This window comes from Coenobita brevimanus, chromosome 104, assembly GCF_032717465.1.
Source record: "Coenobita brevimanus isolate Jiangsu-jjx chromosome 104, ASM3271746v2, whole genome shotgun sequence".
Classification (NCBI taxonomy): Eukaryota; Metazoa; Arthropoda; class Malacostraca; order Decapoda; family Coenobitidae; genus Coenobita; species Coenobita brevimanus.
This window is the reverse complement of record NC_137057.1, coordinates 45,175,641-45,188,844: the sequence shown is the minus strand read 5'-3', so window position 1 is coordinate 45,188,844 and position 13,204 is coordinate 45,175,641. Positions and strand designations below refer to the sequence as shown.

The 13,204-nt window shown below is 41.1% G+C and overlaps 1 protein-coding gene across 1 annotated transcript in view; it reads left to right on the top strand.

Moving 5' to 3' along the window:
* Positions 1–5,341: 5,341 nt before the first annotated feature.
* Positions 5,342–13,204, top strand: part of LOC145416125 (protein deltex-like) — a 66,502-nt gene continuing 58,639 nt past the window's right edge. The window contains exon 1 of the mRNA XM_080285213.1: positions 5,342–5,419. The gene's annotated coding sequence lies outside the window, so the exon portion shown is untranslated. The remainder of the gene's footprint in view (positions 5,420–13,204) is intronic.

The following is a 13,204-nucleotide window of genomic DNA, read 5'->3' as shown; positions in this document are numbered from 1 at the left end:
AATTATTGCAGTACTGAGTTTCTTTTGTGTTTTTATTTGTAAGAATTATGCATGTAATGTATTGCTTATGTTTTAAAATAACTGGAGAAAAATTGCTGGGTATTATGACTTTCTTTTGGGCCCGTCTTTTGAATTTAGATGTTGTTTAATAAATACTTGTGTGTCAAGATAACTGGAGAATTTCCTTTGTGAAATATTTATTTACATTTTAAACTGTTTTTTATATTTTCCTTGGCTGAGTTTTAAAAGTGGAACAATAATTATAGTTTGATAAAATGTGCCTTAAATATAATATCTTATGTCTTTAGTGGCTATGCTGCCTTGCCAATAGCTGTAACAATTTATGGCTGAATATGTTTTGGGAATAAAGTACCTTTTTTAAAGCAATCACAGTTTTATAATGTACCTGTATACCTAAGTTGTCTGCATTAAAAGATACTCATCTATCTATCCATCCATTATCTAATCCTACATTGCCCCATGAGGAGCATGGGAGCCTGGGGCTAGGCAAGTTGGTCTTGATATTTAAGATGAGAGTGACCAGCCTCACTCATCCCTGAGTGGCATTACATGAGCAATAAACCCCAACCATCCCTTGGATATAAACCTTCACCGGCTCAATCCGATTGGAGTTCTGTAATTACTCGCCAAACAATAATAATAATAATACCTGTACATGTAATGGTTGACCTATTGTTTTACCAATGTGCCAGTCCACTCACTCAATGTAGTGCTGCTCTCAGGTGTCTGCCCTTTCCTCTCCTCCATCTTTCTTTCCTTTCATCCTCTTCTGTCTTTCTTTCCTTCCCTCTTTCCTTGTCCTTCTGCCTATGGGTGACTGTACACTGAGTGACCAGCCAAATGGTTTCCTGTACACCAGAAAACCATTAAATATGCTGGGTGGTAACCATATAACCAAATTTTATACGCTTGGGGCTTTAAAGGGTAATTATGGCACTCCAATTGAATTGAGCCGGTGAAGGTTTATATCAAAGGGATGGTTGGGGTTTATTGCTCATGTAATGCCACTCAGGGATGAGTGAGACTGGTCACTCTCATCACCGCCGGATTAAGGGGGGGGCCCAAGGGGCCCAGGCCCTGGGCCACCCACCAAGAGGAGGCCTCCCACCAGAGCAACTTGTGTTCATTTCATTTCGTGTTTATGCATTACATATTACAGCATTGGATGAATAGTCCCCGTTCAGTATTTCCTAACTAAAAGTGTCCTATTTATATATTAGGATTTAGGTTACCAGTCTGTGGTGTACGCCATTGGGGGAGTTGGAAAGGGGGCCTCCCTTCCAAGCGGGCCCCGGGCCTCCCACATGCTTAATCCAGCCGTGACTCTCATCTTAAATATCAGGACCAACTTGCTTAGCCCCGGGCTTCTATGCTCCTCATGCGGCAACGTAGGATTGGATGATGAATGGAAAAATGAATGTCACTTCAAGAAAATTCAGTTGCTTTCAAAACCTCAAACTGGTGGCATAAGGAATGTGTCCTCAGAACAATGGTCCCTAGTAAATCACATGATCAACCATGGTACCATAAACAGGCTAAAAAAAATTTCAAGAAAAAAATGTTGAGTGTTCTCATGAATTCACAGAGGTAGATTGTTGGTGGTAGGTGGGGGCACCCACCATCCACTCACTCGATGTAGTGCTGCTATAGGTGTCTGCCTTTTCCTCTCTTCCTTCTTTCCTCTTCTGTCTTTCCTCCATTCTTTCCTCTTCTCTCTGCCCACAGGTGACTATACACTCCCTCCTCTATCTTTCCTTCATTTTTCCTATTCCTTCTGCTTATGGCTCCATTCTTTCCTCTTCCCTCTGCCCACAGGTGACTATACACTCCTTCTTCTATCTTTCTTTCCTTCATTTTTCCTATTCCTTCTGCCTATGGGTAATTCTACACTGCGTGACAAGTCAAATGGTTTCCTGTACATTAGGAAACCATTTACTGTGCTGGGTGGTAACTACTGTATATAACGAAATTATGGCACCTGGTGGTTTAGTGGGTAATTAAGGCACTCCAATTGGATTGACCCTGTGTAGGTTTATATCCAAGGGGTGGTTGGGGTTTATTGCTTCTGTAATGCCACTCAGGGATGAGTGAGGCAGGTCACTAATCTTAAATGTTAGGACAAACTTGCCTAACCCCAGCTCTTATGCTCCTTATGGAGCAACATAGGATTGCATGATGGATGGATGGATGGAGATTGCTTTATAGATAACTTACTATGATCCTTTTGCCCTAACTTGGCCCAGATTTTTGTTCTTTTGCAGTTTATTTCACAGCTTAATAGCAGATTAAGACTATTGTGGCTCTTAATCCTCTCCATAGCACTTATTCATGACTAGCACCATTTTCTATTGTTAATCTTTTGGTGCAACTCAGTATTCATGATGGAAAGATGGCAATTTAAGTCCCAGTAAAAGGGTGTGGATAATGTGGGTTTGTATTGTTTAAAAAGGCTCCAACATGCTTGCATGCATTGGCTTACGCTATGTATGCTGTGTAAAGAAAGGAATGTGAAGCAGACAAACACTCTCATACAGCTCTAGGCTCTGCAAGACATAGGGTCATTATTCTATGTAATTCCAAAAAATGCAGCATGAAGGCATAATATTTCAAGCAGACTCGCTGCCTTGAAGGTTACTAAACATAATTTAAACCCAATCCTCACTTGTACTGGGAAACTGCAATTTAATGGTTTTGTGGACCTAGGATCATCTGAACATGAACCTGGTGGACTGCCGGCTAAAGTTGTCCCTCTCCTGCAGCTTAACATCCTTCTGTCATGGGACAGGGAGGGAGGTGAGGGATGTTTATATAGTATTATCGAGCAGCAGAGCTGACCAGTTGTAATAGTGACTGCTAGGTGTCCCTCACCTCACTAGCACTGTAAACTCATGTACATGAATGAGGCAAAAGTGGTGACAGTCAATACCATATTATCTCTTAGGTGTAGATACTTAAGGTTAGACCACCAGAGATCAGTACATGTAAGGATAGGGATGTGGCAGAAGCAAAAACTTATCACAGGAAAAATAAAATATCTGTGCCCTTGGTGTGCTCTATTTTCTGAACTGCACCTCAGAGAATTCTGATGTTTTTGCAGCTTTAGTACTCATACCTGTACCTGAGTTTCCACAGCTACTAATTTTAGGTCTGGTAACTAACTCAAAGTCAGACGGCCACCCCTTACAGGCTCATGACATCTGGCTATACACAGGTAGATGAATAGGTACAGTGAAGCACACACACACACACACACACACATCTTAGGGATCTAAGCTATGAAGAAAGAAAAATTGAATCTACCAACACTAGAGGAGAGAAGGAAAAGAGGAGACAGATGATGCTATATAAATGCATCTCAGGGAAAGAGAAAATAGACATAAATGAGTACAGTATATAGCATATGGGGAAGCATCAACAAAAGGACACTGCAAAAACTACATAAAAAGAGGTGAAAAAGATGTAAGGAAATTCAGTTTCCCAAACAGGGCAATTGATCAGTGGAATGTGCTACCAAATGAAATAGTGTGTGTCAAAACAATAAATTCAAAGATATGTATGAAAAAATGGTTTAATACATGGGACAGTACAAGCTTGACTCATGCCTGTAAAGATATATAAAAATGCGTGGATGTAGCTAACAATGACCATAGGAAGTACCAAGAATGATTCAGATATTTCTTGGATGGGGAATCGAAGTCAGGATGAAGATAGTAGTACAGTATAATAAGACCAAGTGGAGGAGAAATACCAGAGTGAGAAATGGTTGCAGTAGTTGAGGGAAATTTGGTATATATAGTGATGAATGACAGTGGACTGACACCTTCATTGTAAGGTATGTTTCTCTGATTGCATAAAATGATTGATTGAATTGTTTAAAGTACAGGTAATTGCAAAAATTCATTGATGAGACACATTACTTGAGGTGCATGGAAACCTTTTCTAATCATTTGTTTATCTATGATCACCCCTACACCGAGTAAAGTATTCAAGTGGGGGGTGTGACCTGGGGGAAGGGCAGGTAAATGGTTGGGGACAGGATGACATGAAGGCAATTTGTTTGTGGCCACCCCATAAGAGCTTAAGGCGTCTGGTAGATAGAAAACAAAATTAATACAAAGGGGATTATATACGCAGTACTAAAGTGAGGAGGATTACTGTGCTATTGGGACTCCTGAGTATGTGCTAGTTGAAAGGATAACCCTGTGGCTAAGTAAGAAGAGGGCTGTGTTATGAATGTTTAGTTATAAGAGTGTGATTCAAAAAGTAATACAGTAAATGAATAAGAATGGTACTTCTGGGTAGGGTAGCCGATGACAATGGATTAATACTGGAAAAATTTCAACTGAGTAGAGCATGTGGATCACGGATTTTATGGGGTGCACGTAAAAACATTTGGTTAGTGTGTGTGCGTGTGAAATCTATGGAAGGGATGGAAAACATTTTGATTGATCATAATGTTTATTGGTGTACAGGTATTGATCATAATGTTTATTGGTGTACAGGTATTCATAATAGCCTGCTACAACAAAAGGAGGTGGTGGGTCTTGGTACACATCTTCAGTAAAACAGTCATTTCACAAATTTGTTTATACAGTTTACAACAAAACTAATTGGCGGGTCAGTCGTATTAAGTTATATCATTATATTACAATACAGTTTGGCCATGTGGAGAGGATGGAGGGTGAAAGACTGACGAAGAGAGTGTATGTGAGTGAGGTGGAGGGGGGGAAGAGGGAGGGGTAGGCCGAGGATGAGATGGAGGGATGGGGTGGAGAGGTATATGAGAGAGGGGGGTGTGAGTTGGGAGCAGGGCAGTGAAATGGCGGGGGACAGGACGACGTGGAGGCGATTTGTTTGTGGCCACCCCAAACGGGATTGAGGCGTCTGGCAATAGATAGGTAGACAATGCCGTGCTTATGCTTAAAAAAAAAAATAATAAAGCCTGACAATGTTTGGATTCATTTAATCATTTAATGGCTTTTTAAACCCCTACTTTAAATAAAAAAAATGATATTGAGCCACTTTCCTGTCGGTATTTACATCGTGTTTTATATCAGGCTGCAACGTCATCAGCAATGGTTATCACACGACGTAAGCTGATATGCAGGCATCGGGACAAAGACAATTGCGCAGAGATGGTGCGCAGTGGAAGTGTTTACATGTGACGTCACGCCTCGCAACTTAACAGGTGCAGTACGCGAAAGAACTTGTCCAAACTATTTGTGGAGGATATTGAGCGAGGTGCAGAACGATATATAAATCATTCTGGTGGTGTGTTGCAATAGCTGGAGCTGCTGGGACAGTGCGTCGTCCGATGTGAGCCTTGTCTTGCTTCTGTCAAGTTCTTCGTGATAGCAAATAGTTACGTCAGCTTACAAATACGCCCTCCTAATTGAAGGTAATTTTAAAATACGTTAATTTGCCACCAGGATATTCTGATAAGTTGAATAATTCACGTAATGGGCCAGCCTATCCGATTAGAATGCTGCTTGTCAGATTGCAACCTGTTGATGTGCAATAATTGAAAAATTTTGAAGAGTTGAAAGTTTACTGCTTTACAGAAAGTTTGTCGAGGTTAAACGAAACCACCCGCATTGTTTCTTTTGTTTACCGATAGTTTAATTAACTTGAAGGTGACATTAATGAATATATGAAATGTTTGAGGCAACTACAAAGTGGTTTTAACTTTTTCTCCTGAAATTTTTGTCATCTTTTGTCATATCCATGTTAAGATCCGAATGTTTTCTTTGGATTATGTTGTTTTTCATGTGTTTCTAATGTAGATAAATTATGAGGTTTTGTTGTTATTCCTTCTGCTCACTGTCTTGCTGGGCTCCTGTTTTGAGAGCGTAGTTTGAAGGTTGAGGGAAATTGTATAGGCTAAGGAAAAATATGCATTAGTAGGTGTAAAACTGTAAATTATTCACAACACATTGCTTCTATGGGGTAGGTTAAGTTTAGATGGTTTTGGTTGGGTTTTGCAAGAAGGCTATACTAGGTTTTGTTTTGCTCTTTTTTAAGTGAAATTGGCGGATACCTAACCTAAGTAAGATGTGAGGATATTTACAGCACCATGTTTCAAGTTTTTTTTTTTTTTTTATGAACCCATGTTCGTATAGTACATAGTTTTAGTTTTAAATATATCTCTGGTGATTGACATTTGATATTTAGAAAAAATGATGGAATAAAAAATAATACTTTGAGATGTTTAAGTAAGCTGCCTGAATGCCTGCAACTGTGTATTTACTGGCAATCTACTGATTAGATGCATCAGCGCATCAGACAAACTCAGATGTACCCAGTTTAACAATCACAAATAGTAGTGAAAACTTACCCAGATGGGCATAAAAACCTGACTGGGGGCAGAGCCCACAGACCCCTTATTAATTACAACCAACCTCACTGTGCAGGCTGAGACATGCATTAGGTAAAAATTGTGCCAAAACAGTATCATGTGTTAAGAATGATGATAATGGTGCATTTGATACCTAGTAATCACATGGTCATGGGATGGCTAAGGTAGGTGTGATCATAAAGCAGATATTGATGTTCATTAGACAGGAGACCTCCGCACAAAAATCTCATAAGTTAGTAACATAAAGCTCGGCGAATAAAGTAGATCACTTGATATTCCATAAGATCTAAGTATACCGGTATGCAGTATGAAACACAGTAGCTTTTCCCCCTGTCTGTGAACATTTTAAAAAACTAATTTTTTTAAAGTCCACCCAAGTGTACAGAAATGAGTCATTAGATGTATGTGTATTGTGTCCTTGAATACAAGGCCTGGAAGGCTAGTATTGCAACTGAGGAATTGAAAAGAAAACTGGGACTTGAATTTATGAGTGTTGTGATGAGGGGTAAGTTGAAGTGGTTTGGGCTTGTTTATAGGATATAAGCTGGCACTTGGGTGTGAAGATGAGAGATGTGAACATTGAGGGTAGGATTGCAAGAGACAGACCAAAAAAGATCCAGGATGAGGTCATCGAATGTGACCTCAGGCATAAGGGATTGAATATGAAGGCTGTTAGAGATTGAGCAGCATGGAAAGCTGCCATGTGGTGACCAGGGCCGTTGCATGCAAGCATGTTTGAGCCTTTATAAATGATGAAAAATGACATGATTTATGCTAATCTACAATACTGTATGTAACATTCCTATCAACAACTCGCTCCACTAGCAAGTTTGGAAATATCCATGACAAAAATATCCTGTAACAGTCCTTATATTTTAATCTAACCTAACCCAGCATGACCTGAGCTTTCCTAACATTAGGGGCAGTGTTGTTCCCCCCCAAAAATTACCATACTTTAAAGTTAATGAAATTTGACTTAAAAAATCCAGAAGTACTGTATTTGGAAGAAGGTGTTGTTGGTGGGGGCACTCACCATCCACTCACTCGATGTAGTGCTGCTCTCAGGTAACTGCCCTTTTGTCTCTTCCTTCCTTCTTTCCTTCCTTTCTCTCCTGTCTTTTTTTCCACATCCTTCTGTTTACAGGTGACTCTGCACTGAGCAACCAGCCAATTGGTTTCCTGTACACCAGGAAGCCGCTTACTATGCTGGGTGGTAACCATTTACCGGTAACCAAATTATGGGATTATGTGGTTTAGTGGGCAGTTAACCCATTGACCGTGCATGGCGGTTTTTTGGAGGTGTCCGTGGTGCGCAGACATAGGGGTAAAAATGAAATTTCCCAAAGGTCAAATTTTGTCTTAGGAATTGAGAGAACACATGCCAAAGTATATAGTAACGAAATACAGTAATCCCTCTACTTTCCGGACGCCCACTTTCCGGACATCCCCACTTACCGGACATTGTGGGCCTGGACCATCGGAACCGAAAATGGCCAAAAAAACAAAAAAATCCCCCCCAAAATCTGAATTTTTTCCCACCCGTAATTTGAAATTGCCGTGCGGCGCCAAACAGCTGCATACACCATGGCCCCTTCACCCCTTCCTTCCTCCTCCCTCCCCCCTTCTCTGTCAGGGTTGCCGTTTGTTATTTTTCATTACCAAATTGGCCCACATTTGGTAATGAAAAATTCGCTTGGTAATGAATCAGAATAATGCATTACCATCGGATTTTTCACATGTATGAGGATACACAGGATGGAGATGGTGGATTGTTTGCTCTCTCTGATTAATCTGCTAGCCTACATAGCGTGAAAATAATCAACATGATGTTAATTATATGGAGAGTGATTACATGTATTTCCACTTGTATATATAATTAGTGAAGAATAAATGCTGCCTTTACAAATTTGGTAATGAAAAGTTAAATTTGGTAATGAAAGTTGAGGAGATTGGTAATGTGGCCGTTGCGATCTGGCAGCTCTGTTTCTCCGACATCAACAGTTACGGTACTCTCTAACTTCGATTGTGAATAGACACTGGAAGCCACACATGCTCGTTTTTTGTGAATAAACAATGAATATACTGCAATACCTTGCCTCTAGACCACATGGGAATTTACAGTGTTGTGCAGTGTTAAGAAATTTGAACTTAGAGTGCAAAGAGTCAACTGTGGAGTGCAAATTGGCAGTTTATCTGGCGGTTAGAACTGCAGTGGTGCAGTTAAGAACAATGTGCAGTGTTAAACAATTATAACTCACAATGCAAAGAATTAAATGCAGGACAACACTGGATTACTGTATGTGCTTCAAGAGCATTTTCACCACTGCCAAAACCTTAGAAAGGCAGCCACAAACGTGATGTAAGTACCCTGGCTGAGGTACAGTCACTTCTAATTCCTCATTCTTTGGTTCCTTTTCATTTATTTCATGCTTTATGTCCATTATTGGTGTGAATAGGGTCTTAAATAGGTGCTATGCATGTCTGGTAGGGAGTTATTTAGGTGGCTTTCAAAGTTAGGCTGGGTTAGGGTCTATAAGTACCAGTCCAGGAGGCTAGTGCCCACTTTCCGGACATGCCTTTGGCTCTGTTACGTTGGATAGTGGAGGGATTACTGTATTAGCTCAATATTTACCTTGGTAAAGCCATGGATGAACATCAAAGTGTCTGATTCCCTATTGGAAATAATCCCTCCAATATCCGACGTAATAGAGCCATAGGCATGTCCAGATAGTGGTCCTGTCCAGATATTGGGCCCCAGCCTTCTGGACTTGTACTTATGGACCCTAACTCAGAAAAACACCTATACAACTCCCTCTCGACATGCATAGCACCTGTTTAAGACCCAAATCACACCAATAAGGGACATAAAAGACTGAAATAAATGCAAAAGAAGCATAAAATGAGGGTTTTGAGGTAGGTTCATACAATATTAAACATTCTGGGTACTTATAAGTCCCTGGCTCCTGGACTGGTAGTTATGGACCCTAACCTAGCGTAACTCAGAAAAACACCTCCCTACTGCACATGCATAGCACCTAAGACACAGCATATTCACACCAATAAGGGACATAAAAGAGTGAAATGAGGTGTTTGAGGTAAGTATAGTATGGAAAATACAGTAGAGTGCAGTATGAAACATTCTGCCTACCTACAGCAAGTCCATGGCCATCTCGATGAATAACCGCCTCCTCTCAGACTCTGACAGTAAGAAGGATTTCCTGAAGCACTTCCAGTACACTGTTCATGAAGTCTTGCGCTGAACTTAGTCATTCACACTCAGAAGTCCATTCTCTTCACAGTGCACACTCTTGTCTTACGTGCGCTCCATTGTACCTTAATGAAATAAGTGTTGCCTCTGCACTTTAAGTCTTTCCACTCTTAAAGAGGTAAGTTTATAAAAGTGCCCAGTAGCTGTGGTAATCCGGGAATAATAACATCTAACCTGCGAAAGACTCTTTTCGATAGAAAATATGGAAAGACCCTGCCTGTTTGGTAAGAATTAATGTCAATGAATTGACAACTCTTACAGCGACATTGAGGCAGCTGAGGCTGTAGTCCGCCTCAAACCTCTGAACCCTTCCCCCCCTCCTCCCTCCCCCATCCATTCAAGCAGTGTCGTCAGTCATAGTCAAGTAAGAATCTTACAGTATTGTTCATTCCCCTTAATGTGCTTTAATAATTACTTTTCCAGATTGTTAATGTTCACTGGTGACCAGTTTGATGTAGATGTGGGAATAAGGGGGGCAACTTTTCCAAGATGACAAACCCATAAGTAATTTTCCCTGTAATATTAGTTATTTCTTAAGTTGCAGAATTCCCAGAGTGTGGCGTGTGCCCGGTCTCATAAAGCTGTGATTTAGGAGATTCCACTGTATAACACTCACCATTATACAGAAGCTGACATTGTCTTCAGGTTTATGCAATGTAAACAGTGTCCATAGCTACCTTCTATCCATCTGTCTATTGCCAGACACTATGTCTTGTAATTTATACATATCCAGTTTTTAATTATATGTTACCAGTAAGTGTGTGTGTGTGTGTGTTTAGAAATTTCATGTTTTCTTAAATGTGTGGTAAGGTAGTTTGTTAATAATTAAGAGTGAGCTTTGGGTATAGTCATATGGAGAAAATGATCAGGTAATGCAGCAGAATTGATATAGATAGGGTGGGATGGCAGGCATATGTGAGTCAGTCAGAAGATGAGAGGAGGTATGGTAAGCCAAGGAGGTGTGTTGATATGGTAAATATTTGTGGGTAAGAGGCACAGTTGGAAGTTGATGGAACTAAGGAATTGACTAAGGATAAAAATGGTTGGATGAAGTATACACAGATGCACATGATGAAAGTTATTCTCTCTCTTTCTCTCTCTCTCTCTCTCTCTCAGCTGATAGTTATTGGAATGGGTAGTTGACAGGTGTATACCATATGTGGTACATCTTAAAAAAATTATGTGCGGATGTTTATGCCTACGAGATAAATTCAGACTTCCTAAAGCTTGAATGATGGTGTGGCTTATTTCACCAGGCATTCTGTTGACACTTCTAATTAATATTTTTCTGTATTAGTGGATTCTACTTTGCCTAATTGTTTTAGAAGAGAAAAACAGATTATTTTATTCTGTCAGCAGTTCTATCTATCTATCTATTGCCAGACGCCTCAATCCCATTCGGGGTGGCCACAGGCAAATCGCCTCCATGTCACCCTGTCCCCCACCATTTCATTGCCCTGCCCCCAACTCACACCCTTCTCTCTCATATACCTCTCCACCCCATCCCTCTATCTCATCCTTGGCCTCCCCCTCCCTCTCCCCCACTCCACCTCACTCACATACACTCTCTTCGTCAGTCTTTCACCCTCCATCCTCTCCACATGGCCAAACCACCTCAGTGTATTCCTCCTAACACTTCCTATCACATCCACATCCACACAACAATGCTCCTTTATATCCTCATTTGTCAGCCTGTCTCTCCATGTGACTCCACAGGCTCCTCTTAAATAACTGATTTCCACTGCTCTCACTCTTGACTTGTGTCCTTCCAACAACGTCCAAGCTTCACTTCCGTACGTTAGAGTTGGTATCACAATACTGTCATGTAGTAACTTTTTCACATCCACGCTCACTTCCCTGTTTCTTATCACTGCTTTCAAAGAACCAGCAACCTTTCTTCCCTGCTGTACCCTGTCAAGCACTTCACCCTCCAAACTTCCATCCTTATTCATCACACTACCCAAGTACTTAAACGTTCTCACATTTTCCAGTTCCTCACCATCCAACCTCACTGTACATTCACTGACTTCACCTTTCTCAAAGACCATCACTTTACTCTTCCCTACATTCACCTTTAGATTCCGTTTCTTACACTCTTCCAAACTCATCCACCAAGCCTTGCAGCTCCCCTTCGTCTTCACTCAACAACACAGTATCATCTGCAAACAACAGTACAGGGAGTTTCCAAACACTATCCTCTCTCACCAGGGCCACTCCAACATCAACTACCCTACCTTGTATCTCTTTTATTACCCCATCCATGTACAGATTGAACAACCATGGAGACATGACATCCCTATTTCAACCCAGCCTTCAAAGAGAAAAATTGGCTCAGTTCACCATCCACACGCACTGCAGCCTTAGCACCATCATACATACTCTTCACAGCATTCAACAACTTCCCATCTACTCCATGTATTTTCCACAATCCTTGTCTATCCACCCTGTCATATGCTTTCTCCAAATCCATGAAAGCCACATACAACTTTTTTCCCTTCTCTAGAAACTTTTGCACTAAGGATCTAAGAATGAATATCTGATCTACACAACCTCTTCCCTTCCTACCATACACTTTTCCTATTATACTAAGAAGACAAATGCCCCTATGATTGCCACACACTTCTTTTTCCCCTTTTCCTTTGTACAAGGGAATAATTATACCTGACTTTCAATCCTCCGGAACTCTTACCTTCCTCCCAAGCCAATCTGCACGTCTTCCACATCCATTCTACTACTATCTCTCCCCCATGCTTCAGCATTTCACCACACACTCCATCAGTTCCTGGGGCTTTCCCCAATGTAACTTTCTTCATTGCTTCCACAACTTCTATCCTACTGATTTCCTCCTGTCTTCTCACCTCCCTCCTCCTCCCAGCCATTCCCCAGCCACTTATACTCGCATTACTTCCATCCTCTATGTCCAATAATTCCTTAAAGTGTTCTCTCCATCTCTCCATCTGCTCACTTTTTCTCCCTTCACCACTGGGGGTAGGGGGGTTTCAAGAATACTCCCCCAGTATCCCTGCTTGTCGTACGAGGCGACTAAAAGGGTTGGTGGTGGGTTAGTGCCCCACCCCGTAAAAAGAACTAACTAAAAAAGCAAATAAAGCGCCTCGGACCCGGACGGACCATACGTTGACGACTAAGGAACGGACAAAGGACATTCTGAGGATGGGAACATGGAATGTGAGAGGAGTGAATGATGAAGTGAAAGAGAGAGAGATTGTTCAGGTGCTTGAGGATGCAAAAGTGGATATATGTGGATTGACTGAAACTAAATGGAAAGGTGAAAGGATGAGAGAATGGGAATATGGTGTAGGTATATGTGCGGGAGTCAGTGAGAATGAGAGGGCAAAAGAGGGAGTATGTCTGATGATAAGCAAGAAGTGGAAGGAGAATATAAGAGAGTATGGAACAGTGGGTGCAAGGATTGTATGGGTGAGGATGAAAGTAGGTATACAAGCATGGGCAATTGTATGTGTGTATGCTCCAACAGAGGATCGAGTGGCAAGAGTGAAAGATGAGTTTTGGGCGAGTAGAAGCATGTATGGACAAGTTTG